This window comes from Protomyctophum bolini, assembly GCF_963924005.1.
Source record: "Protomyctophum bolini genome assembly, chromosome: 7".
Classification (NCBI taxonomy): domain Eukaryota; kingdom Metazoa; phylum Chordata; class Actinopteri; order Myctophiformes; family Myctophidae; genus Protomyctophum; species Protomyctophum bolini.
Window position 1 is genome coordinate 3,570,843 of NC_137868.1, and position 23,810 is coordinate 3,594,652.

General features: G+C 42.8%; 1 protein-coding gene and 1 long non-coding RNA gene across 2 annotated transcripts in view; both read left to right on the forward strand.

Moving 5' to 3' along the window:
* Nucleotides 1-23,810, forward strand: part of LOC308317964 (NACHT, LRR and PYD domains-containing protein 3-like) — a gene marked incomplete at its 3' end in the record, with an annotated part of 80,980 nt that overhangs the window by 18,507 nt on the left and 38,663 nt on the right. The gene's annotated exons all lie outside the window — the stretch shown is intronic.
* On the forward strand, nucleotides 5,639-22,064 carry LOC308318841. The gene is made up of 3 exons (XR_013964378.1): nucleotides 5,639-5,998; nucleotides 20,530-20,586; nucleotides 22,038-22,064. It is a non-coding gene; the product is annotated as an uncharacterized lncRNA (long non-coding RNA).

The window sequence follows — 23,810 nt, forward strand, 5'->3', positions numbered from 1 at the left end:
AGCAACATATTCCCATTGACAAAGAACGGATAATTGTACGTCATATAGTGTCTGAGCAAATAGGGTTAGTGTCTATTTTACTTTCATGACGATGTGCAGTGATAAGAGCACCCCTCTCATCACACAGGTGTGATTTAGGCCATTATAGTTCAAGAAACTAGGGGCCTATTTCAGCCAGTCAGTCAGTCAGTCAGTTGTTTTATGCTTGGTTGCATGCTGAAAATAGATGATCTACAAGCTCACAAGGCATTGTGAGCTTGTATATTTTCAGCATCCAACCAAGGGTAAAATCAGTATATGACGCCATCAAGGTCCGCCAAAATACATTTTAGTCGACTAAATCAACTGTAGAGTATATTAGTTTTTCTATTTCAGTTAATCAAATATTTTCCTAATTTTAGTTATTGTTATTTTTTATTTTAAACTTTAGCAATTGAGAAATAGCAGATCTACAGGCTTGTGACCGAGTGCCACGCTACGAGCTTGTAGATCTGCTATTTCTCAATAGCTAAAATAATGGTTAAGCTATAAGGTGACACAGGTGTGTTCCAGGCCCAGACCTGAGACCAGATTCTACAAATGTCTTCAACACAGGTGTGTTCCAGGCCCTGACCTGAGACCAGATTCTACAAATGTCTTCAACACAGGTGTGTTCCAGGCCCTGACCTGAGACCAGATTCTACAAATGTCTTCAACACAGGTGTGTTCCAGGCCCTGACCTGAGACCAGATTCTACAAATGTCTTCAACACAGGTGTGTTCCAGGCCCAGACCTGAGACCAGATTCTACAAATGTCTTCAAAGTCCAACGGTTTTCTGAAAAACATTATGTTTCTATGAGTGGTTCTCAAACCTTTTCACGTCAAGGACCCCCATCTGAAAATATGTTGTTCCAGGGACCCCCCAGAAGAAAATATATGAGTTAAAAACGTTTGCAGTGAAAGAATGTATGTCACACCCTTTGATGGTGAAGAATGATGGAATATATAATATATATATATATATATATATATATATATATATATATATATATATATATATATATAATATGTCACACCCTTTGATGGTGAAGAACGATGGAACGAGGCAGTTTGTTTCTTGATGCTGGAGGCTTTATTTATGCCTACTGTATAATTATGAATGGCCCAAAAACCTACGTCAGAATGACGAAAACACAAAGAATACCTCATAATTAGCATGAGTAACAAAACAAGCACATAACGAAATAAATCATAGCGTAATAAAACAAATACTCAAAACAAACAAATGATTTACCTCACTGGCTGCCCTGCATAGCTCAAAGAACATGAGGAAAGGAACCATACAAAACCATCATAACAGGACTGAAAAGAAGCACAATAAACAAAACGATCAATAAACCGTATAATTAATTGTAACAAGGAACTCAAATGTTTACAAATAACTCAAAGAAATGACACCGAAATAATAAAACAAACGTTGAATTGTGACACGCTCTGTAACAAACGACTGCTTCTCTCAACACTGGAGTGCAACTGACAGACGGAAGCGCCATGACTGTGCTGTGAGGCGCGGCTCCGTCTTATGAGCTAATTTAGAACTTCCTGTCTGAGAGCTAGCTAATTTAAGACATCCGGTTGCCTTCAGAATAAAATAAGGATATTTAATTCGTTATTTAAATAATTATTACATTACATTATTAGTATTATTATTACATTACAGTTATTGTAAAGACACACATTATGTTTCTGTGTAAAAATAAGTAATTAAATAACATAAAAAAGTTATCTAAATGGATAAATGCTATTCACTGGAGTGCATGGACTTTATAAAGTGGACACTGGACAAAAGACGGCTCCGCGAGGCAACTATCTGGACATACCCACGCATTCGGGAAGATGTCCTCTACCACCCCACAGTCTCCGCTAAGCGGGAGAGGTGTAAAATTCACAGCAGCAGAGCTTCTACTGGGGTCAATGCAAAAAAATGTACCGTTTCCGGACCCAGAATGGACACTGGACAAAGAGGCCTCCGCGAGGCAACTATCTGGACATACCCACGCGTCCGGGGAGATGTCCTCTACCACCCCACAGTCTCCGCTAAGCGGGAGAGGTGTAAAATTCAGAGCAGCAGACCTTCTATTGGGGTCAACACTCAAAAAAGTGCCGTTTCCAGACCCAGAATGGACACTGGACAAAGAGGCCTCCGCGAGGCAACTATCTGGACATACCCACGCGTCCGGGGAGATGTCCTCTACCACCCCACAGTCTCCGCTAAGCGGGAGAGGTGTAAAATTCACAGCAGCAGAGCTTCTATTGGGGTCAACACTAAAAAAAGTGCCGTTTCCAGACCCAGAATGGACACTGGACAAAGAGGCCTCCGCGAGGCAACTATCTGGACATACCCACGCGTCCGGGGAGATGTCCTCTACCACCCCACAGTCTCCGCTAAGCGGGAGAGGTGTAAAATTCACAGCAGCAGAGCTTCTACTGGGGTCAATGCAAAAAATTTTACCGTTTACCGATTTTATATACTGAAAAGAATAGCAGTGTTCATGTGCAGGAAGACAGCACTAGTGTAGATGAATCACATTTAAATCAAACCAGCAGTGTTCATGTGCCTATAAAGCCAGTTGTTGTGCACTTCTTTGTACAGGCAGGTCAAATATGAACAGCGGAAACAAGGATGGAAGGATAACAGTGAGATCAAAGCTTTGATGGACCCTGAAAAAAGAATGGGAGGATAAAGACACAGACAGTGTTGTTGTAAAAGGATTCATTCAAGTTATTAAAGTTAGTCCCCTTAAGGTTATATGTTTTAGTGAAGCAGGAGTGAAACTGTGGCACAATGCGACTACACAATGTGTCGCATCATGGGATGCCACAGGGGGGATCATTAAGACTAAACTAACAGAGAAAAGGATTTTGTATTATGAAATTATAGTAAGTTCATTTAATTCATCAACTCCTGTTGCATTCATGATCTCTGAAGAACATACTCAATCGGCTATAGAGGAACTACTCACACAATTGAGATGCAAAGAGAAGGAGATATTTGGTACAAACACAACACCGATTCAGATTAATAGTGTCAGGTCCATAGTGCTTTTAAAAGCCAGTATGCGTATCTTCAATCAAGATAGCATGAGTATGTACTTGTTACGCTGCTGGAGAATAGTGGTAGGAAAGGCAGATAACAAAGATTTAGATTTCTGTACCATAAGGGCATGTAAAAGTCATTTGATGAAACAGGCAAGTCACATTTGCAAACAACAATACATACACAGAGATAAGAGGTATAATTTGGCTATGTACATCTTCAGCACTTTAGTTAATGCCAAAACACTACAACAAACAAGTACAATAGTACAAGCTGCTTGTATTGTACTTGGTAGTAAAAGGAACTCTAGCGTGGTGCAAGCCAGTCTTGACACCATCATGTCTGAGACACAGAAACTAGCGCCACAGAAAGAAAATGTTGATACAAAGCATGATCGACAAGACAGTCCATATGACACTGTGATTGATCATGACTTCTTTGGTGATTTTGAGGATGTCAGTGAAAGTACATCTCCCTTCAAAAAACATTTTGAAACAGTAAGGACTGAAGCCATTAAAGCAATGAAAACCACAAATGACACAGGTGAAAATACCTACCATGGGGAACTGATTTTAAACAAGCTGTTCAAGATGCTCTCAACTATTCCAATATGGTCAGATCTCCTCTCAGGTGATTTGCAGAGATTCTCTGGAGCCTATGCTGCACAAATAAACCTGTGTAAGAAAAGCACAGCTATTTCTGAGGCCACATTCAAAAACACAAAAGTGTTGCTTTTACGAAATGAGAAACACAGACTTGACGAATGTGTACAGCACATGCGCTTATTTTACAACCAGTCAGCCATAGATTTCTGTGACAAAGCAGCATACAGAACAACACAGGTAGAGTGCGTAAACCCAGCACCACCTATAGAAAATTGGAACAAAAAACTAAAATTGCCTAAACATCTTAGGGGCTCTTATCAACACCGGCCATCCCCACATTCAAAGATGTTCTTACAAAATCAAAGCTCAGCAAGTGTGCCACAAATCAGAGGCACAGAGACAGGATTTTGCAATAGTATATGCAGGTTTGCAAATAATGAAAATAATTGTTGGCTAAATGCAACTCTACAATCTATACTGCAGTAGAAGCTCTGCTGCTGTGAATTTTACACCTCTCCCGCTTAGCGGAGACTGTGGGGTGGTAGAGGACATCTCCCCGGACGCGTGGGTATGTCCAGATAGTTGCCTCGCGGAGGCCTCTTTGTCCAGTGTCCATTCTGGGTCTGGAAACGGCACTTTTTTGAGTGTTGACCCCAATAGAAGGTCTGCTGCTCTGAATTTTACACCTCTCCCGCTTAGCGGAGACTGTGGGGTGGTAGAGGACATCTCCCCGGACGCGTGGGTATGTCCAGATAGTTGCCTCGCGGAGGCCTCTTTGTCCAGTGTCCAGTCTGGGTCCGGAAACGGTACATTTTTTTGCATTGACCCCAGTAGAAGCTCTGCTGCTGTGAATTTTACACCTCTCCCGCTTAGCGGAGAGTGGGGTGTGGTAGAGGACATCTCCCCGGACGCGTGGGTATGTCCAGATAGTTGCCTCGCGGAGCTGTCTTTTGTCCAGTGTCCACTTTATAAAGTCCATGCACTCCAGTGAATAGCATTTATCCATTTAGATAACTTTATTATTATTATTATTATTATTATTTAATGACTTGTTTTTACACAGAAACATAATGTGTGTCTTATAGCATCATTTAAATGCTTAATTTGTAGTCCTAATGTGCAAATTAAACTTTTTTTCAATGCTCTAGAGGATACTCTTATTTTGAAGAGATCGTCCACCGCAAGTCTTAAATTAGCTCACTAGATTAGCTCACTAGACAGTGCCGTGAGGGGCTTAGTCTACTCTACGCCCTATATGTTGACGTGCCGGAAATGATGGCGTCATATTATTGAACTTGGAGCCTGGTCATTATAACGATTAAACGTACATAGTAAACAAATAATGTAGAAAACGAAAATTATAATTATGGCAGCCAAAATATATTTTTTGACTAGCAGATCTTCAAGCTACGAGTAAATCAGCTGTAGATTTAGTCGACTAAAATCTCTTATTATTATTCTTATTCTTATTTTTGAAAATATAAGAACAATATTAATGATGATAGTATTTCTATACATTATAAAAAACACTATAATCAACTATAAGAACAAAAACTGATTATATTATTTCTATACATTTTACACAGCACTTTATTGTCTTTGTCGCCCTCAGGTGGACAAAATGAATCAATACAAGTAGAAGTCGGATCCTTCACCCACTTGTAGCCTATCGCTTACTTTTGGTACTTTGCAATGATGTCGCTAATCTGAGGATCAGGCTGGCTGCCTTCCAACCTCCTCCACCATCATCGCCTCTAGAAGGTTGCGTTTATGCTTTGGTCGTGCAAGAATAGCCGATCTACAAGCCTGTGGGCTTGTAGATCGGCTATTCTCGGGCTGGCATGTTGTTTATGTTGTTTGAAGCAGCCCGCCCCGCCCCCCGCCCCCCCTCCATTCTGCAAGGGAGCTGGAATTTAAATCCCAGCTGCTTTAGATCGAGAGACATTTAGAGTAGACTTCATGGACACAAACATCTCTGGTCCACCCAGCGACACTTTAACGTCTCTAAGATCTGTTTTCTAACCTTTTGTTTTAGCCGAGCTCTTTAACGTCACGTTTTTAAAAGCTTATTCTGTTAAGCCGGGAGACGCAACTGTAATAAATTAACTGTTAAACACCGACTTTTCGGTGAGGGGGAAAAGTTTTTTTTTTTTAAGTGTGGATTTGTTCGCTCGACTCGACCTGCCATCAGTGAACACACACACACACACACACACACACACACACACACACACACACACACACACACACACTGAGAGAGAGACGGAGAGAAGATTCAAACAGTTTCTTTTCTGCAACTCGATCTGCATCAAAGCGGTAAGTGGATATGCGCTTTGATTGTGTTTGTTTAGGCTTTGGATCAATTGACTGTCATAGTTTTATTTGTTTTTATCTCGCCTATAGGCTACTTCCACTACTTCTAAAATGCTGCATATTCTATGACTTTGGCTGTGTCTCGGCCATTCTCCCCACATAAGTGTCTGGAGGTGCGTGTTTAACGCCCGCACGCCTTTATAAAAGTAACAAATGCACGATGTAAAGTACTTTCCCTGAAGCCGCGGATGTGCCGCGACCTCACGGGTCGTTTATGTGCAGTAATATTCCGTGTTCTTGAATAAATAAGAGTTTAAACCCCCCTCCGTGCCGGCAACTCTGGTGTGTTTCCTCGTTGCGGTCGGGTGTAATACCCTGTGTCACCTGCTGGAACAGCGCCACTACACACATATAACTCCAGGCACAGACCAGATTTAAACCCTTTTATTAAGCACCATATCGAACATTTGTGAACATAAAGCGTCCGTACGGTCGGGTAACATCGGTGGCTTCGATGGGTAAGCATTTTATATTGTGACGGTGTGTAAAGGGCGTTAAACACGCAACGGCGAACTCTTTTTGCAGAAAGTGTCCAACACTGTTGTTTGAAAGCATACTCGAGTTGTCAGAAACCATACATCGATCCGGTCTTGATCCAATTAATGCTTGATTTTTGTTTTGAATGGAATATTTAATTATCATGTAATTAAATTGCTCACTGATATGATATAGTTAAACTGATGGATTAATACGTTTCATTTAAAACGTGTTAAACGCCAAAACGCATTCTTCACACACATGAATGATATCATTCAACATGATATGTTTTTTTTAACTATCCTCTCATTTAAATCTGCAAAACTTTGCTACACGTACGTGTGTGTGCCTTTCAGTTTGTTTAAGTTACATGTGATCCTTTACGGTTCCCCCATAAACCAACTAGCATATCTATATTTACCATGCTGCTCTGATCATGTGGTTGTGAGTGATGTTAAACTATTCATTTCACCCTATATAGCACAGTGCCCCGCCCCCCTTCAGTGAAAGAATTCCATTTGAGTCTTGAGTGGTCTTTTTGTTTTGTTCTTGTGCCGACCGTGCGGTTCTCTCAGCCTATGGGTCGGGACCCCATGGGGGGGGGGGGACCCACTCACACCTAAGACACGCACGCAACACAAATTGTGACCTGCGTCTTAATTCTGTGTGTCATGGCCGCTTCAATGCATTTCCAATGGGAGTCACATGGTTTCATGACACAACATTGTTGCATGCCTGCCTCCCCCCCCCCCCCCCCCACACACACACACACACACACACAACACACAAAACAACAAAGTTGTGTGCGTGTGTGTGTGTGACGTGTGTTGTGTGTGTGTGTGTGTGTGTGTGTGTGACTCCCATTGGAAATGCATTGAGACACACAGGACACACAGGTGTGTCTTTCGTGTGTCTCGGGTGTGATTGTTTTCTCACTCGACACAACGGTAAACAAAACAACATACAGTGTATATACTATCTATACTTTATGAGTGATATCATACTATAGGCTATATATATATATATCTGCATATATATCTATATCTGTATACATATAGTTACAGAACAACTGTGTACATACTCTGCGTATACTGGCTTGCCAAGTGTGAGCACGTAAAGGTCTCCGTGGTGACCGACTGTAACGCTGTGTGACCGTGGTCATCTGACAGGGCCTCCAGGGGCCCCTGGTGGTGACCGACTGTAACGCTGTGTGACCGTGGTCATCTGACGTGGCGGGCCCCTGGAGTCACGGGCCGGGGCCAAGTCACACCCCCCCTGGGAAGTCCCTCCAGGTCCCCTCTAAGTAAACGTGGTTATTTTGGGTGATACCCATGCAGTAAATGTGATTATTTTGGGTGGTATTCATGCAGTAAATGTGATTATTTTGGGTGATATTCATGCAGTAAACGTGATTATTTTGGGTGATATTCATGCAGTAAACGTGGTTATTTTGGGTGATACCCATGCAGTAAATGTGGTCATTTTGGGTGATACACCCATGCAGTAAATGTGATTATTTTGGGTGATACCCATGCAGTAAACATGGTTATTTTTGGGGGTCCCCAGTGGTCCATATGGACCCTTACAGGTCTGTAACTCTGAGAGTGTAAAACACATGGAACCAAATGGACCCTTACAGGTCTGTGACTCTGAGAGTGTAAAACACATGGAACCAAATGGACCCTTACAGGTCTGTAACTCTGAGAGTGTAAAACACATGGAACCAAATGGACCCTTACAGGTCTGTGACTCTGAGAGTGTAAAACACATGATGGAACCAAATGGACCCTTACAGGTCTGTAACTCTGAGAGTGTAAAACACATGGAACCAAATGGACCCTTACAGGTCTGTGACTCTGAGAGTGTAAAACACATGGAACCAAAATGGACCCTTACAGGTCTGTGACTCTGAGAGTCTAACACATGGAACCAAATGGACCCTTACAGGTCTGTAACTCTGAGAGTGTAACACATGGAACCAAAATGGACCCTTACAGGTCTGTGACTCTGAGAGTCTAACACATGGAACCAAATGGACCCTTACAGGTCTGTGACTCTGAGAGTGTAACACATGGAACCAAATGGACCCTTACGGGTCTGTGACTCTGAGAGTGTAACACACATGATGGAACCAAATGGACCCTTACAGGTCTGTAACTCTGAGAGTGTAAAACACATGGAACCAAATGGACCCTTACAGGTCTGTGACTCTGAGAGTGTAAAACACATGATGGAACCAAATGGACCCTTACAGGTCTGTAACTCTGAGAGTGTAAAACACATGGAACCAAATGGACCCTTACAGGTCTGTGACTCTGAGAGTGTAAAACACATGGAACCAAAATGGACCCTTACAGGTCTGTGACTCTGAGAGTCTAACACATGGAACCAAATGGACCCTTACAGGTCTGTGACTCTGAGAGTGTAACACATGGAACCAAATGGACCCTTACGGGTCTGTGACTCTGAGAGTGTAACACACATGATGGAACCAAATGGACCCTTACAGGTCTGTAACTCTGAGAGTGTAAAACACATGGAACCAAATGGACCCTTACAGGTCTGTAACTCTGAGAGTGTAAAACACATGGAACCAATTGAGTATTCCAGGGTCCATTTTGGTTATACGTTTGCGTCTACTCTCAGTCTCAGACGTCCATAGATTCTGGGGACTCTTGTGGTCCCAGCTGACATCAAATTCATGAAGGAGGTAAAGCAAATGAAGCAAACAAACAAACAACGCCTGACTTGAATTGCTTCTCTTAGATTTAGATCATGGGTTTTCCATCGTCAAGGTCCACTATTTGTTGGGCCACAGACAGGCCACCGTTTGATGACATTTACCTCTTTTTTCAGGCCCAAAACTTGTCTAGAATGATGTCGCTGTCGGATAAGATTCCGTCCACCGGTACAGCATGCTCTATTGATATATATTATATATATATATATTATATATATTATGATACTAGAATTTCGCCCCCCTTCGGGGGGCGAAATCCTAGTGTCGTTGCAGCGCAATATGGGAAGAAGGAAATTGCGGGAATTGACTCCAATTCATGTTTCAGCTGTGGTTTTAAACTCAGTAGTGTGCCCTGCACACAGCGCACACTCGCAATTGCAGCTGGAGGGCGACGCGACACACACACACACACACACACACACACACACACACACACACACACACACACACACACACACAGCGATGTGTGGATAAATCACTGAGATTTGGGAAATGTGTTCAGAAGTACAACGATTAAGCACGCACAGGCAAATGTCAGAAGCATCTGTTTCGGTTTCCAAACAGGAAGTTGTAAATGTGCTTATTAGACGGAGGCAGCGTGATGCTGGCATCTATTGTGATGCCAGCATCACCACATTTCACATAGAAATATAAGCACCCATTTACTCGCTTAGCGGAGACTGTGGGGTGGTAGAGGACATCTCCCCGGACGCGTGGGTATGTCCAGATAGTTGCCTCGCGGAGGCCTCTTTGTCCAGTGTCCATTCTGGGTCTGGAAACGGCACTTTTTTGAGTGTTGACCCCAATAGAAGGTCTGCTGCTCTGAATTTTACACCTCTCCCGCTTAGCGGAGACTGTGGGGTGGTAGAGGACATCTCCCCGGACGCGTGGGTATGTCCAGATAGTTGCCTCGCGGAGCCGTCTTTTGTCCAGTGTCCAGTCTGGGTCCGGAAACGGTAATTTCTTTTGCATTGACCCCAGTAGAAGCTCTGCTGCTCTGAATTTTACACCTCTCTCGCTTAGCGGAGACTGTGGGGTGGTAGAGGACATCTCCCCGGACGCGTGGGTATGTCCAGATAGTTGCCTCGCGGAGGCCTCTTTGTCCAGTGTCCATTCTGGGTCTGGAAACGGCACTTTTTTGAGTGTTGACCCCAATAGAAGGTCTGCTGCTCTGAATTTTACACCTCTCCCGCTTAGTGGAGACTGTGGGGTGGTAGAGGACATCTCCCCGGACGCGTGGGTATGTCCAGATAGTTGCCTCGCGGAGGCCTCTTTGTCCAGTGTCCATTCTGGGTCCGGAAACGGTACATTTTTTTGCATTGACCCCAGTAGAAGCTCTGCTGCTGTGAATTTTACACCTCTCCCGCTTAGCGGAGACTGTGGGGTGGTAGAGGACATCTTCCCAAACGCGTGGGTATGTCCAGATAGTTGCCTGGCGGAGCCGTCTTTTGTCCAGTGTCCACTTTATATTATCCATGCACTCCAGTGAATAGCATTTATCCATTTAGATAACTTTTTTATGTTATTTAATTACTTATTTTTACACAGAAACAGAATGTGTGTCTTTACAATAACTGTAATGTAATAATAATACTAATAATGTAATGTAAAAATTATTTAATTAACGAATTAAATAACCTTATTTTATTCTGAAAGCAACCGGATGTCTTAAATCTGCTAGCTCTCAGACCGGAAGTTCTAAATTTGCTCATAAGACGGAGCCTTAGACGGAGCCAACTCGCAGGCAGTGCGAGAGGCTGGTTACAGGAATCTATAGGTCACCCGTTTTGGTGTGACACACACGGCTTCCACATTTAGCTTGATACTGGGTGAAAGTGTCCTTCCAAAAATTATTATTTCGCTCGAAATTCTTATTCACAATGACATCGAGTTGAGGTGTTTGTGTTTTAGGGTAATTGTTGCATAAGCGCTATTTCGCACTATTTCTCCCTCCCCTCCCCTGTGTCTGAAGCAGCTAGCATGGAAGCTATATGGATTATGGAAGCTGTCCCTCCGATTGCACACAGCCATGCCGTTATCCACGCGTCCATCCGATTGCTTTTAATGTAAATGTCCCATCCACTGAGCAAAAGCGATATAAGCGCCTTATTCATTCATTCGATTCATTTGGGTGTGGGGCTGTGCAGTGCTGTGGGCAGCCTTTCTGACGGAGGCTCGGAGCTGCTGCTGCTGACGCTGTTCGAGTCGCATGGAGCAGTATAGAGTAGGCGTGGCGCAGCATTAGAAGGGCGCAGCAAATGCACGACATTGAGGGGTAGAAACCATCCCGGTCGCGTGGTTCATCTAACGCGTGTGTCACTGTGAAGGACTGGCCCCATTAAGTGAACGTAGTTGGCGTGTGTGTGTGTGTGTGTGTGTGTGTGTGTGTGTGTGTGTGTGTGTGTGCAGGCGTGTGTAGTCGGCGGTGGGCTGGCAGGCGAAAATAGCAAAAGCTATACGTGTAACGTAAATTTTTCGGCACAATCCAAGTAGTGACAATGAACAATGTTGATTTAACTAAGGGATTCGCTGAGTGTTTTCTTTTGTAAATACAGGGATTTAGAAGGGATAAGCACTAATTTCTCCCCTTCCTTCTTTCTGTTATCCTGCGAGGGCCCTAAAAAGCAAGATGGCTGATTGTGAGACTGAAAAGGAGTGTGGGGGCGGGGCTGGTGGGCCTATGAGAACGCAGAGCAGTGTTGCCAGGTTTGCGAATTGTAAGCGAGTTGTAGTGTGTGTAAGTAGCCTGGTTAAAAGGCCTTGTTTCTGCCCGTGTTGGGGCAACAGCATAATGTCCACAGTTTCTGTCCACCGCTTTTGGCACGTGACCAACTTAAGCCTTGTTAAATTAGATATACAGTATATATCGTATAGCGTTACGATATAAAACAGGCAAACGTTGATCAAAATGACAATTCTTCTACATTCTCTAATGGCGTAGAGAGACTGTACGTTTAACCCATTCTGACCTGAGATCAGATTCATACGAGGTTTCCACGGGACACACACTAGGTCTGATCAACCCATTCTGACCTGAGATCAGATTCTAAAAAATGTCAGTCGTTCTTTTGATTTTTCAAAAATAGCAGACCTACAAGCTCGTAGCGCGCCACTCGGTGGCGCGCTACGAGCTTGTAGATCTGCTATTTTTCAATAGCTAAAGCATAACATAATGCTAACACCGAAAGGGGTTCCCGTTCAGAATGGGTTAAAAAGTGTAAAATGAAAACCAAAATGGGTCCATTTGGTTTTCAATTTTACACCTCAAGAGTTAAAGATATAAAAAGGGGTCCATGTGGTTACCAACTCTGCTGCATGGGGACCACCTGGAACCCCCTCAGGGACCACTGGGGGTCCCCGGACCACCTGGAACCCCCTGAGGGACCACTGGGGGTCCCCGGACCCCTCAGGGACCACTGGGGGTCCCCGGACCACCTGGAACCCCCTGAGGGACCACTGGGGGTCCCCGGACCCCTCAGGGACCACTGGGGGTCCCCGGACCCCCCAGTATGTGCTCATGAATGTCACATAGGTGAACAAGGGACACTTTTTTGAGTGGTTGCACCACTAAAAAAAAAGTTTTCTGGAGAAAACACAAAAATAGATCACCGCTCTTCATGTCAAGGACCCCCAACATTGTTATGTACGCTATTAGCAAAGATTTAAGTTTATTGTGAATGCAGTGAGCACTTACTATGAGACCTAGCAGATCATGTCTGTCTGTCTGTCTGTCTGTGTGTGTGTGTGTGTGTGTGTGTGTGTGTGTGTGTCCCCTTTGTGCCCATATATGGAGCTGAGTGATTTGTTTGTGATTGATGCAACACACTCCATATTTGGACGTATAGCTGCTTAACGCCATTATATGGTAACCCAAATATGTACGAGCTGCGTTTGCTTCCCGCGTTTGCGCGTCTTACTGGTGTATATTCAAAGATTTGCAAGTAAAAAGTTTTAAAAAAAAGGGTGCCAGGCCGGTTGGTTCCGGTGAGCCACCCCGCGTCCGAAACGGTAGAGAAATGACAGTTACTGTCGGATCACTGTACTGTACTGTACTGTACTGTACTGGCACACCCGAAATCATCATATATATATACAGTTAATACGTGTGTGTGTGTGTGTGTGTTAGGTTGCGCACAGGTGGTGAAAAACAGCCGTGGTGTTTTCGTGCTCAGACCCACCCAGCCACACACACACACACACACACACAGTGCTCAGACCCAGGCAGCCACACACACACACACACACACACACACACACACACACAGTGCTCAGACCCAGGCAGCCACACACACACACACACACACACACACACACAGTGCTCAGACCCAGGCAGCCACACACACACACACACACACACACACACACACACACACAGTGCTCAGACCCAGGCAGCCAGCCAGCCAGCCACACACACATACTTTAGCTCCGTAAGGGAGTGCTTGCACCACTCAAAAAGAGTTGTACAGTCAAATTACCCCTCCGTATTCCCAGCCTTCTTCCACACTGCAACAGTCTGTCTGTCTGTCTGTCTGTCTGTCTGTCTGTCTGTCTGTCTGTCTGTCTGTCTGTCTGTCTGTCTGTCTGTCTGTCTGCGTGGTTTAACAAACCATATTATTGGACTTGGAATAACTCCATGTACTTGTTATGATTCTGTCTGACAGGCAGCCTTTTGTTGCTGATCCAATGTTTGTGTGGCTAGCATTCAGCGCCCTTCCGCCGGAGGAGGGGTGGGGGCGGGGGGGACCAGGTCCAAACTGTTAATTTGAGGGACAGAAGTATCGCTTGTGTGGGACGAGTGGGAGGGGGGACGGGGGACGGGTGGGAGGGGGGACGGGGACGGGGGGGGGTGCTTAGCAACTTAATTATTACTTGAGTTGCTATTAAATGATGTCATATTCGACCATATAGCCTAATATTGCCTATCGGTTTGTTATTAAACCCCTCTGGCGTGTCCACATTAGAGAGAGAGAGAGAGAGACACAGAGAGAGACAGAGAGAGAGACAGAGAGAGACAGAGAGAGAGACAGACAGAGAGACATCATTCTTCGACCGTGGTCGAGATCATGGAATTCACAATGCCAACGCCAGACTTTCCGGTCCTTCATTGCCATCCCCAGACTGATGCATGTGTCCCTTTATGCTTTGAGGCAGAGAAGAAGGGAAGATCTAACCTCATTGTCAGCTCTGTAGCAGTGGCCGGAAAACTGTGTTCTTCTGGATCGGACCAGTGAAGAAACACGGGGAAGGTTGACCGTATATTAGATTAGTCGATGGGTGGCTCTTCTCTTCCAAGACAGATGTTGTGCTCTCATTAGAAGGCGGGTGTTTAAGTGCCATCCAACCGTTTCTCTAATTTATTTGAAAGTGTCCATGTCTCGGAGCCATAGAGTAGAATGGGCTCGACGGTCGTCCTAAATATGTTTTACTTTGAACATCGTACTAAGCTGGGAATACTTGTAGTCATCAACCTGTTTGAACATCGTACTAAGCTGGGAATACTTGTAGTCATCAACCTGTTTGAACATCGTACTAAGCTGGGAATACTTGTAGTCATCAACCTGTTTCGGAGGAGTGTTGTTAAGTGTTTTTATGATGTGGTTATTGTTGGATTTGCATATATTTACGTATTCAGTTTTGGTCTATTCCCTTTTCATGGCATTTACTGAACAGAATATTCAGTATTTATAATGCAATATAATGTCTTCTTTTTTCATCATCAACACAACCTTTATTTCAACTGGGAGTACAGTTGAGGAGCGGGCCCTCATTTCAACTGGGAGTACAGTTGAGGAGCGGGCCCTCATTTCAACTGGGAGTGAGGAGCAGGCCCTCATTTCCAAGGTAGCCGAGATACCGGGTCGGGTCCCCGGTCCCCACAGAACCGGTAACAGAATCTCCCAGAATGCCCAGACCACATGCAGGGAACCAACCAACCAAACAACAACAACAACAACCGGTCCTGGCTACTTCAGGTCACCCAAAACCGTTTTGTACTTCATCGCACGCCAGGCGGAAATAGCCGATCTATACAAGATGACAACACGTCGGACTCCCCGCCACATTGTTGGCTTGTAGATCGGCTATTTTTAATACAGTATATTATACATCCTGGCATGCATGACTATAACTGTACTGGACGCTTCTGGCAAAGCGACGTGCAAAAGCACGTACGTAACCAGCCCCGGCCCGCCCGGACAAATATCAAGTGAAACTCAACACTGCATTCTCCTCACAGCGCCACAAACTGGATCCTAGCTTCTAGAGACTGAAATAGACTCCTCTGGCCTCCTATTGAGCAGAGAGAGGAGGCTTCATAGAGCTATGAGCCTGCTCTAAATATCATACAGTCCATATAATGTTTACTACATAATGCTTTATACTTATCATAGAGCTATGAACCTGCTCTAAATATCATACAGTCAATATAATGTTCACTACATATACTTTATACTTATTTTTATCATATAGCTATTTTAAAAAGATTTCTTTTTAATTTCAACGTCAGGCATTATTAGTTTCTCAGTCATTTGATTCTCCATATCCATACTGTATGAGTGAAACATCCTGGATGATTTGTTTATTTTTCAAACACAGTTCTTATATGAGGCCATCTAAAATCCCCCTATGGGGTTTAGTTAGACTGGTTGAAAACACAGGTCTCTGCTTCTGGTGACTGATATTGTCCTTCTAATGAACGTTAGACAGATGGAAAACACACGTCTCTGCTTCTGGTGACTGATATTGTCCTTCTAATGAACGTTAGACTGGTTGGAAACACACGTCTCTGCTTCTGGTGACTGATATTGTCCTTCTAATGAACGTTAGACTAGTTGAAAACACACGTCTCTGCTTCTGGTGGCTGATATTGTCCTTCTAATGAACGTTAGACTGGTTGGAAACACATGTCTCTGCTTCTGGTGGCTGATATTGTCCTTCTAATGAACGTTAGACTAGTTGAAAACACACGTCTCTGCTTCTGGTGACTGATATTGTCCTTCTAATGAACGTTAGACTATAGTTGAAAACACATGTCTCTGCTTCTGGTGGCTGATATTGTCCTTCTAATGAACGTTAGACTATAGTTGAAAACACACGTCTCTGCTTCTGGTGACTGATATTGTCCTTCTAATGAACGTTAGACTGGTTGGAAACACACGTCTCTGCTTCTGGTGGCTGATATTGTCCTTCTAATGAACGTTAGACTATAGTTGGAAACACACGTCTCTCCTTCTGGTGACTGATATTGTCCTTCTAGTGAACGTTAGACTGGTTGAAAACACACGTCTCTCCTTCTGGTGACTGATATTGTCCTTCTAATGAACGTTAGACTGGTTGAAAACACACGTCTCTCCTTCTGGTGACTGATATTGTCCTTCTAATGAACGTTAGACTGGTTGAAAACACACGTCTCTCCTTCTGGTGACTGATATTGTCCTTCTAATGAACGTTAGACTATAGTTGAAAACACACGTCTCTGCTTCTGGTGACTGATATTGTCCTTCTAATGAACGTTAGACTGGTTGAAAACACACGTCTCTGCTTCTGGTGACTGATATTGTCCTTCTAATGAACGTTAGACTGGTTGAAAACACACGTCTCTGCTTCTGGTGACTGATATTGTCCTTCTAATGAACGTTAGACTGGTTGAAAACACACGTCTCTGCTTTATGGTGACTGATATTGTTCTTCTAATGAACGTTAGACTATAGTTGAAAACACACGTCTCTGCTTCTGGTGGCTGATATTGTCCTTCTAATGAACGTTAGACTATAGTTGAAAACACACGTCTCTCCTTCTGGTGGCTGATATTGTCCTTCTAATGAACGTTAGACTAGTTGAAAACACACGTCTCTCCTTCTGGTGACTGATGTTGTCCTTCTAATGAACGTTAGACTAGTTGAAAACACACGTCTCTCCTTCTGGTGACTGATATTGTCCTTCTAATGAACGTTAGACTAGTTGAAAACACACGTCTCTGCTTCTGGTGACTGATATTGTCCTTCTAGTGAACGTTAGACTGGTTGAAAACACACGTCTCTGCTTCTGGTGACTGATATTGTCCTTCTAGTGAACGTTAGACTGGTTGAAAACACACGTCTCTGCTTCTGGTGACTGATATTGTCCTTCTAGTGAACGTTAGACTGGTTGAAAACACACGTCTCTGCTTCTGGTGACTGATATTGTCCTTCTAGTGAACGTTAGACTGGTTGAAAACACATGTCTCTGCTTCTGGTGACTGATATTGTCCTTCTAATGAACGTTAGACTAGTTGAAAACACACGTCTCTGCTTCTGGTGGCTGATATTGTCCTTCTAATGAACGTTAGACTATAGTTGAAAACACATGTCTCTGCTTCTGGTGGCTGATATAGTCATTGTAATCATGAGCATGTGTTGCATACAATATGACTTAAATACAATATAGTATAAGTCTCTCCGCTCTTCTATTGAGACATTGACATCCCACGTTTATGTCGCATTGGTTGAGCAGCGAAACCGCCTGCTAAAAAATGCCATTGCTCCTCTAAGCTCTATTGGCTCAGCGGTAATCATTTCAAGTGCTAGCGTTGTAAATCTCAAATCAAAGTGGTCGCACGGTATGTACGTCATGCAAGTCATGCACGGTTGCATCCCTTGAGGTTTTCTTTGTTTATTGTTTTTTTTTCACAGAAGCATTATTTAAATACTGAGTTTGACAAATGATAAATGGTGGCATTGACAGCTTCTCTTAAATAAACCCCACAATGATGACATAAAAGAGTAAAAACACATTGAATTTTCACCCCAAAGAAAAAAGACAACAGAAAACAAGACAAACAAACCTTAAATATACAACATCAGTAAAAGTTGAAAAATAAAAGGCAGACAAAAAAACAGACAAAACAGCACACAACATCCTATCAACAATCATAGGTACACATGATACATCCATAATCCAATACAATACAGTCCATACAATCACAGTATAAGCTACTTTTACAACAACAGTTGTAACAGCAGACCTCACTCGTCCCCAAGCAGAGACGGATTCAGACTGTGAACGAATTGAAAGAATGGAACCCATATCCTCCCAAACCGGAAGAACCATTCAAGGAGAGTCTAATCTTCTCCAGTTTTACACAGTACAAGCCTACAAGGTGTCCCAATGAGTGTGAGAAGGGGAAGTGGGCTATCCCTTGAGGTTTTCAATACCCAGATATATTTGTTGTATTGCTATGTATATGCTATTTGTTGAAAATGATCTAAACGGCATCTTGGCAACACTATTATTAATAATAGGCCTACTCATCTGGAGAATTCACTACAGGTAGTTGAAAATGTCAGGATGTCAACTCCTCCATTTAGCTGGTGTATAGCTGTCCCAGCAATGGGTATTTTGTAATATTCTATTTTATCGCTTACCTTTCTGAAAATGTATAATATAATATGTGAACATTATATGTACATCAAGCTGCCTCACGCTACAGAAACAATCTAGGCTCCTGCCCTATGGGCCTCATGGCTTGGCATGGCACATGTTTATTTGGGTGCATATTGTATTTGCATGCTGTGTGTGTCTGTGTGGTGCCTGGTCTTTATTGTTGTTCATTATGACCGAGAAGGGCATGCAGGAGCAGAGCCCTGTGATTAGAGTGAGGCACCATTGATTCATTGCACCTGTGTGAGCTGAACTCAGTCAGATTCAAGCTTGAGTCTCAGTGGTGCAAGGAGCTCTTCCCACTAAAAAGAGTGTCCTTAAATAGAGAATATAAGAGAAGATAAAGTAGCTCTCCTAAAATAATCTGCAGAAGGCGCACACGGTATGTTACATGTTGTTGTTTTCTTTGTCTGTAAACAGTGTTGTAATTCCGTCGATCGTTTAATTGTTTGTGTACGTCTCATTGTGTTTGTTTACATATAACATAACATATTTACAAAAAAAACATATTTACATATAACATATACAAGTTGACGGCCGTAAAACACGCCGTCGGAGCTCCGCGGTAGGTAGAACATGTACAGTAAGCCCGCCGTGACATGTTCAAAATATATGAATAACAAAGTCAGTCGGGATCGGGATGTATTATTTATTATTGAGAATTCCACTCTTCAAAGTCGGCGCTCGTAGCCTCGTAAAGGCAGCGACATACTTCATTAAAAGCGACAGGTTCTCTGTCTGCCGTCTCCCCTCTGCTTCTCCGTTAACATTATGGATAAATTAAATGTGAAATACATCCTCTATTGAGAAAACAATATATGTTGACAAAGACACTTCATCCCTAGTCAAAAAGTCCAATAGGATTCCGAAAAATCCTATTGGAAATCCAATTAAAAAATCCTATAAGAATTTGGAACAAATCCTATTGGATATTTTCTTATAGGATTATAATCCTATAAAGAAATCCAATAGGACTTTTTCTATGGGATTATTATCCTATAAGAAATTATCCAAAAGGATTTGTTCCAAAATCTTATAGGATTTTTTTCTCATAGGATTTACTTCTATAGGATTATTATCCAATAAGAAATCCAATAGGATCCCATTTGATTCTTGTACTGGAATCCTACTGGATTCCTCTGCTGGATTCCTATAGGATTCCTAGACTATAATCCAATAGAATTCCGAAAATAAATTCTGAAAGAAATGAAAGCAAACACAATCGAACAGTAGGCTAATTTATTTCAGTTTCAGAGGGATAGAAATGTCATTAAATAGGACTGTAGACTAATATGCATGTCAAACTGGGGGTCCTTGAAATTCTGTTTTTTTTTTTTTTAATTTAAGCTGTATGCAATACTTGCCATTAATATAGTGGTTGCAACTGTATTAATTGATTGCCCGTGGTGGGAGTTCTGCTCTGGTTTTTGTCAATATTAAGTAGTTCCGGTCATTTTGTGGGGGGGCACTGGAGCCATGCAGTAAAAGTAAATTAATCCACAAACTAACAATTTTTATTGTTGACCTTTTTAAAATATTAGTTTGACTTTGACCCCTCTATCACATGGAACTATCTTTTGGGCGTAGTGATACGGACACAAAAAACATAGTTCCGTGTGATAGAGGGGTAAACAATTTTGCACTAATATTTTAGAACAATAGAAATGATGTTGTGGATAAATTTACTTTTAATGCGTGGCCCCAGTGCCCCCCCCCCACAAAATATTCAGTATTATTTGGAGACCGTTCCCATGTACCGATGTGGCCCATTCCGGTTACGCTACCCCTTCATCCCAGATGCACCCCTAATGTAAAGGTGTATATTGTGTTATCTCTACAGGTAACATGGAGCTGGTGGTGTTGGTGGCTCTGAGCGCCTGGATGAGTCCAGTGTCAGGTAAATACTTTATTAGTCACATCATTCAGCATATTGTTGTTGTTGCTGACCTGCAGACATGTACAATCCCCTCATGTTTAACCCATTTTGGGGCGGGAACCCCTTTTGGTGTTGGCATTATGCTATGCTTTAGCTATTGAAAAATAGCAGATCTACAAGCTCATATGCTCAGAGCTTGTAGTATAGGTCTGCTATTTTCTGAAAAATCGACATGGAAAACATAGCTTTTTCAGAAAACTGTCAGGACGAAGAAGACATTTTTAGAATCTGATCTCAGGTCAGAATTTCCTTTTTTTTATTTTGATATATAAATCAGTCGTGCTTTTGTAGGAAAACAAAGGGAGGAAAGGAGCGCGTCTGTTTAGCCGGAAGAATCTTCAACAAGGTGCTCTTTGATATAACTGAAGAATATGTATGTATATATATGTATATATAATATATAACAAGTTGCTCTTTGATATAACTGAAGAATATATATGTATGTATATGTATATGTTTATATAATATAACAAGTTGCTCTTTGATATAACTGGGTAAGAGGATGAGAACAACAAGTCTTGTAGAAAAGTTAAAAAGCCTTCAATAAAGTGGCTAATGTGGCTAAAGACAAAAAGCTGCACACATGCGCGTTGCGGCACAACTGCCTTCATCAGGCTGACGAACAAGATGGCTTTTACAGGACATGACATCGGCAGTGGCTCAGCGGTAGAGTGGCCGGTAGAAGGGCCGCGTGGAGAACCGTTAGGTTCCCGGTTTCGATCCCTCTGTGGTGCTCCCCCACAGTTGGTGTCGAAGTGTCCTTGAGCAAGACTCTGAACCCCTAATTTCTCCCGATGTGCACGTTGGTGCCTTGCATGGTTTCCTCCACCATCGGTGTGTTCAGTTCTTGAGGTTTCAACCCCATAGAGACAATAGGTTTTATTTCATAACGAAGTTTCAGAGACAATAGGTTTTATTTCATAAGGAGGTTTCAGAGACAATATAGGTTTTATTTCATAAGGAGGTTTCAGAGACAATATAGGTTTTATTTCATAAGGAGGTTTCAGAGACAATAGGTTTTATTTCATAAGGAGGTTTCAGAGACAATATAGGTTTTATTTCATAAGGAGGTTTCAGAGACAATATAGGTTTTATTTCATAACGAGGTTTCAGAGACAATAGCTTTTATTTCATAAGGAGGTTTCAGAGACGATAGGTTTTATTTCATAAGGAGGTTTCAGAGACAATGGGTTTTATTTCATAAGGAGGTTTCAGAGACAATAGGTTTTATTTCATAAGGAGGTTTCAGAGACGATAGGTTTTATTTCATAAGGAGGTTTCAAAGACAATAGGTTACATTTTAGTAGACTGTGAAATACAACCTGATTCCTCTGACGGTGTGTGTGTGCGTGCGCGTGTGTGCGTGTGCGTGCGCGTGTACGTATGCGTGCGTGTGTGCGTGTGTGCGTCAGGATCAGCATTTGGCAGGGAGATGCTGGGTAAGTCGTCTACATCAGCATCCCGTGCACGGCCTGCGTGCATGCTCACGTGCACGCGCATCCCGTGCTGCTGTGTGTGTGTGTGTGTGTGTGTGTGTGTGTGTGTGTGTGTGTGTGTGTGTGTGTGTGTGTGTGTGTGTGTGTGTGTGTGTGTGTGTGTGTGTGTGTGTGTGTGTGTGTGTGTGTGTGTGTGTGTGTGTGTGTGTGTGTGTGTGTGTGTGTGTGTGTGAACGCCCGGGGGATTCGAACCCGGGTCCCCCTTTTGCAGATGAAACCACACTTAAAAACCCAACCTCGCCTAATTAAGACCGCTATAGCCTAGAAGAGGGAAGCCCGCCTCCTTCTGGGGCGCACTGTAAAGTCACCAAGTACATTTACTTAACCCATTCTGACCTGAGATCAGATTCATGCGAGGTTTCCACTGGACACACACTGGTCTGATTAACCCACTTCTGACCTGAGATCAGATTAAAAAAATGTCAGTCGTTCGATTTTTCAAAAATAGCAGACCTACAAGCTCGTAGCGCGCCACTCGGTGGCGCGCTATGAGCTTGTAGATCTGCTATTTTTCAATAGCTAAAGCATGACATGATGCCAACACGAAAATGGGTTCCCGTTCAGAATGGGTTAAAGGGACACCCTTTTTGCAAAAGAATATATGTTAATGACATTTAGAAGCTTTAGAACACGTTCCTGGGGGTCTTTATGTGTGTAATAAAATTATGTGGTTTTAGATATTTTAGATTGTAGCAGTGAGCCTGTTGTCTCTGATGTCATGGACACTGGTCACACACTACCTTCCTGTACTACAATTCCCATAATACTTTGGTGCACTGCTCCTCCTTGTGGATAGGGGGGAGAGCTGTCTTACTGAGACAACATGTAGTCCAGGAAGGAAGTGAGCCCAGTGTCCATGACATCAGAGACACCGGGCTCACTGCTACAATCTAAAATATCTAAAACCACATATTACACACATAAAGACCTCCAGGAAAGTGTTCTAAAGCTTCTAAACGTCATTAACATATATTATTTTGCAAAAAGGGTGAAGTGTCCCTTTAACAATGATCAGAGTTCACTCCTTTTTGGCTATGTGATGCTATCATGCTAGAGAGCATATGCTAATATATTATGACTGCTACTAGTAAGAACAGTTCCCCCTGTGTGTGGGCGCACCAGATATTTTTGTTGTTGATGAGGACAGTAGAGAAGTGACCATTTTGGAAGTGGCATCATGTACATTTGACCACAGTCTGGAAGAGGCATTCCTTACCAAGGTGCTTAATAATAATAATAATAATAATAATAATAAAACTTTATTTGTATAGCACCTTTCATAACATGAAATGCAGCTCAAAGTGCTTTACAGAGAAATGGAGAATAAAAGAAAAGAAAAGCAAGGCATAAACATTAAAAAAACAAGCAGTAATGCAATACAGTGAGGACATGAATAACAAAAAAATAAGAAAGATCAATTAAAAGCAATGTTGAGAAGTGGGTCTTGAGCTGTGCTTTAAAAATGTCTACAGAGGCTGCCTGTCGAAGGTACAGTGGGAGTTTAAGTACCAGCATCTTAACCCATTCTGACCTGATATCAGATTCATACGAGGTTTGCACTGGACACACAACTGGTCTGATGAACCCATTCTGACCTGAGATCAGATTCTAAAAAAATGTCAGTCGTTCTTCGATTTTTCAAAAATAGCAGACCTACAAGCTCGTAGCGCGCCACTCGGTGGCGCGCTA